Source organism: Rhinatrema bivittatum, chromosome 3 (genome assembly GCF_901001135.1).
Source record: "Rhinatrema bivittatum chromosome 3, aRhiBiv1.1, whole genome shotgun sequence".
Lineage (NCBI taxonomy): Eukaryota > Metazoa > Chordata > Amphibia > Gymnophiona > Rhinatrematidae > Rhinatrema > Rhinatrema bivittatum.
This window is the reverse complement of record NC_042617.1, coordinates 397,793,286-397,797,591: the sequence shown is the minus strand read 5'-3', so window position 1 is coordinate 397,797,591 and position 4,306 is coordinate 397,793,286. Positions and strand designations below refer to the sequence as shown.

General features: G+C 51.1%; 1 long non-coding RNA gene across 1 annotated transcript; it reads right to left on the bottom strand.

Annotated features, from left to right (window-relative positions):
• Nucleotides 1–401: 401 nt before the first annotated feature.
• Nucleotides 402–923, bottom strand: LOC115088801. Its single transcript, XR_003855893.1, has 3 exons — nucleotides 897–923; nucleotides 591–662; nucleotides 402–439 (listed from the first exon to the last, which is right to left on the bottom strand). It is a non-coding gene; the product is annotated as an uncharacterized LOC115088801 (long non-coding RNA).
• Between the last annotated feature and the right edge of the window lie 3,383 nt (nucleotides 924–4,306).

Below are 4,306 nucleotides of genomic sequence, written 5' to 3'. Positions count from 1 at the left end.
TAACTGACTGATCACAAACAATAATTTTGATTTTCTGCCTCAGACAGATACTAGACAAACTACTACTACTAGTACTACAACATACGTACTGGCCCTGTGGCCCAAAATACAAGCCATTAAGCCCGTACACACGTGCTACATTAAAAAAAAATGTTTTTCAGTTCATTTTTTAACATGGCACTCTTCTACAGTTCTTCTTCCTCACTCATCCTCTTCCTCCCACTGCCTCCCTCCCCTCTCACAGTGACTATACCCCCTTCCCTCAGTCTCACATTCATCCCCCATTCACATTTGCAGCATGTTCGTCAATGGTCAGGGCTCAATTATCTAATATCTAATAATATAATACCTGGCCCACCAGTGACGGTTCCCTCCGTCCTCCTCTGCTGACAGCCACTGGGCCCAGGAAGCCCTGCCTCGTCCCTGCTGGTGTGTGGTTCTGTACGAAGACACAGATCAAATTTCAGAGAACAACAGTTAAAATTAAAAAAAAAGGAATTGGAACTGACACAAACAATATCAAACACAAATTCCATTACAATTAATTGAATAATATTTGTGTACTTGTGTAGTATTCTCAAACAACCTACCAGGCGAAGGACGCGCTAAAGTCAGGCGGACCTCCTCAAGCCAATCACCCTCGTGAAGTCTCAGATGCCGACCTGAGAATTAGAGGTAGAAAGGAAATAGAATAACATTAATTGATTAATAAATTAATTACAAACACAACATGCCCTACTAGGTTATTTTTTTATGCAATATATAAAATTTAGTAATAAAAAAATACTTAGCTATCTTTTAATGTGGCATTCAAAATTCCCAAATACAAATCCCATCATTTCGAAATGATAAATAAATATAAATAAATATAATACACCACTAACATTATCTCTCACCTTTCTTCTTGAGATCTTCGATCTCACGTGGGTAAGAGGGTCTCTGTGGGGGAGGAGTTTGGCTTTCCAGGCAGCTGGCAAGCCACGTCATGGAAAGAAAAACTCCATTGCCATCTATAACTGGTTTTTCCTTAACACCTACTCTTAGTATAAAGAAAATGTTTGACCGCAGCATATGAACAGCCCCCAGCTAACAGGAAGTCAGCAGGAAACATCTAGTGCAAGCTTTTCTGCAGCCCCAGAATAGCTCATGACCTACTTGCTTTTCACACCTAGATAGTTTAATACAAATGCCTCATGACCAGCCAATGACCTCCCCCCTCCCTGCCTGAAGACTGACCGCTTGCACCTACTGCCCACTTGCACCCACGTAGTAAAAGGTCAGCATAAACATTTCTGTGGAAATATTGTAGCAGTAAATATGTGACGTATGTATCCGATGCAATGCTATGTAATGATTTTACAATAAAAAGGGGGCTGCCCAAAATGCTGGGAGCACGCTTCACCCTGAAGACCGTCTGAGGTGTTTTCATTGCGACAGGTCTCCGGCAGAACTCCTCCTGGAGAGCCACCCAGGCTGCAGTCTCCCTTTGAAGGTTAGGCCTGCTGCCTGAGGGGGTGTAGAGATGCTCCTCATCCAGGAGGAGTAGCCGGGCTAGGAGGTCCACATCTGCCTGTGTGAACCGTGGCTTCCTGGACCTAGCATCACGATCTGCCTTTGAGGAGGACGGTTGGGCTGACTCCCTATCACGATCCATCTACAATGAGAAAATAAAAAAGAAGATGAAAAAAGTAAGTTCAGAAGCTCAGAATGCAAAGGGCTGAAGTATCCCACCCTTCACATCCCCCACTGCTGGTATATGGGAGAGAGAAGGGGAAGGGGAGGGGGTGGGGGGAGGTGAAGGGGCAAGCAGCCCCACTCCCTGTGAGGGATGGGAAGGGAGAGACAGCCCCACTCCCTGGGAGGGATGGGAAGGGAGAGACAGCCCCTGAATGCAGGGGCTGTCTCTCCCTTCCCATCCCTCCCTCCCCTCCCCCCCCCCCCACCACTCACCCACACACTATTCACTAGCTGGGACATGGGGGAAGTCAGGAGTGAGGGTCAGGCAGCTCCCCCCTGTCTGTGAAGCCAGCCTCTCACTAGTAATGCAGGGAGGGCGCTGTCTCAGACTTCACCATCCTCCTCCCCCCCCCCCCTCACCCACACACCATTCACTAGCTGGGACATGGGGGAAGTCAGGAGTGAGGGTCAGGCAGCTCCCCCCTGTCTGTGAAGCCAGCCTCTCACTAGTAATGCAGGGAGGGAGCTGTCTCAGACTTCACCATCCTCCTCCCCCCCCCCCTCACCCACACACCATTCACTAGCTGGGACATGGGGGAAGTCAGGAGTGAGGGTCAGGCAGCTCCCCCCTGTCTGTGAAGCCAGCCTCTCACTAGTAATGCAGGGAGGGAGCTGTCTCAGACTTCACCATCCTCCTCCCCCCCTCACCCACACACCATTCACTAGCTGGGACATGGGGGAAGTCAGGAGTGAGGGTCAGGCAGCTCCCCCCTGTCTGTGAAGCCAGCCTCTCACTAGTAATGCAGGGAGGGAGCTGTCTCAGACTTCACCATCCTCCTCCCCCCCCCCCCTCACCCACACACCATCCACTAGCTGGGACATGGGGGAAGTCAGGAGTGAGGGTCAGGCAGCTCCCCCCTGTCTGTGAAGCCAGCCTCTCACTAGTAATGCAGGGAGGGAGCTGTCTCAGACTTCACCATCCTCCTCCCCCCCCCCCTCACCCACACACCATTCACTAGCTGGGACATGGGGGAAGTCAGGAGTGAGGGTCAGGCAGCTCCCCCCTGTCTGTGAAGCCAGCCTCTCACTAGTAATGCAGGGAGGGAGCTGTCTCAGACTTCACCATCCTCCTCCCCCCCTCACCCACACACCATTCACTAGCTGGGACATGGGGGAAGTCAGGAGTGAGGGTCAGGCAGCTCCCCCCTGTCTGTGAAGCCAGCCTCTCACTAGTAATGCAGGGAGGGAGCTGTCTCAGACTTCACCATCCTCCTCCCCCCCCCCTCCCCCTCACCCACACACCATTCACTAGCTGGGACATGGGGGAAGTCAGGAGTGAGGGTCAGGCAGCTCCCCCCTGTCTGTGAAGCCAGCCTCTCACTAGTAATGCAGGGAGGGAGCTGTCTCAGACTTCACCATCCTCCTCCCCCCCCCCCCCTCACCCACACACCATTCACTAGCTGGGACAATGGGGAAGTCAGGAGTGAGGGTCAGGCAGCTCCCCCATGTCTGTGAAGCCAGCCTCTCACTAGTAATGCAGGGAGGGAGCTGTCTCAGACTTCACCATCCTCCTCCCCCCCCCCCCCCCCCACACACCATTCACTAGCTGGGACATGGGGGAAGTCAGGAGTGAGGGTCAGGCAGCTCCCCCCTGTCTGTGAAGCCAGCCTCTCACTAGTAATGCAGGGAGGGAGCTGTCTCAGACTTCACCATCCTCCTCCCCCCCCCCCCCCCCACCCACACACCATTCACTAGCTGGGACATGGGGGAAGTCAGGAGTGAGGGTCAGGCAGCTCCCCCCTGTCTGTGAAGCCAGCCTCTCACTAGTAATGCAGGGAGGGAGCTGTCTCAGACTTCACCATCCTCCTCCCCCCCCCCTCACCCACACACCATTCACTAGCTGGGACATGGGGGAAGTCAGGAGTGAGGGTCAGGCAGCTCCCCCCTGTCTGTGAAGCCAGCCTCTCACTAGTAATGCAGGGAGGGAGCTGTCTCAGACTGGTATCAGGGTTAGGGCACTGTGTGCAGGAAGATCACAACACTCCTGGTATTAATAGGGATAGGGCACTGTAAGAGATGACTGTAGTAGATTGAATAAAGATCTGATGTTTCTGCTCTCCTCACACCAAACAAAAACAACACACAAGCAGAGAAGCCCTTCTTACAAAGCTGAGCTAGTGAGTTAAGTAGGAGGAAAAGTAAACATACTTGTGCCAGTGTGGCTACTTAAAAAATACACTTACCAACAATCAATTACATATATTTGAACTGTGTACAGTTCCAGCCAGGACCACCTTTCTAAAATGCACAGTGATTGGCAAATTCAACATGCACTAGCATTTCAGGTGCCTGCTAACAAAAATAATAAACAAACAAGTTCTAGTCACGTGAGTGCTGATCATTACATTACTTTTTTTGTCAAGCTTCCAACTGTTTCCATTTCACATCCCCCCAACCATTACCTCAGTGTTAGCCTTGGTAACATCAATAGATAAGAGCACAGCCAGCCAATAGGAATACATACATACATATTCATTCCTAAGTGACCTTTACTGACCTGGGAAGTGTGAACACTTTGTTTCATTTTCTGTTGGTGTTCGTTAGTTTCCAGTACCATTTCCCATCCCCC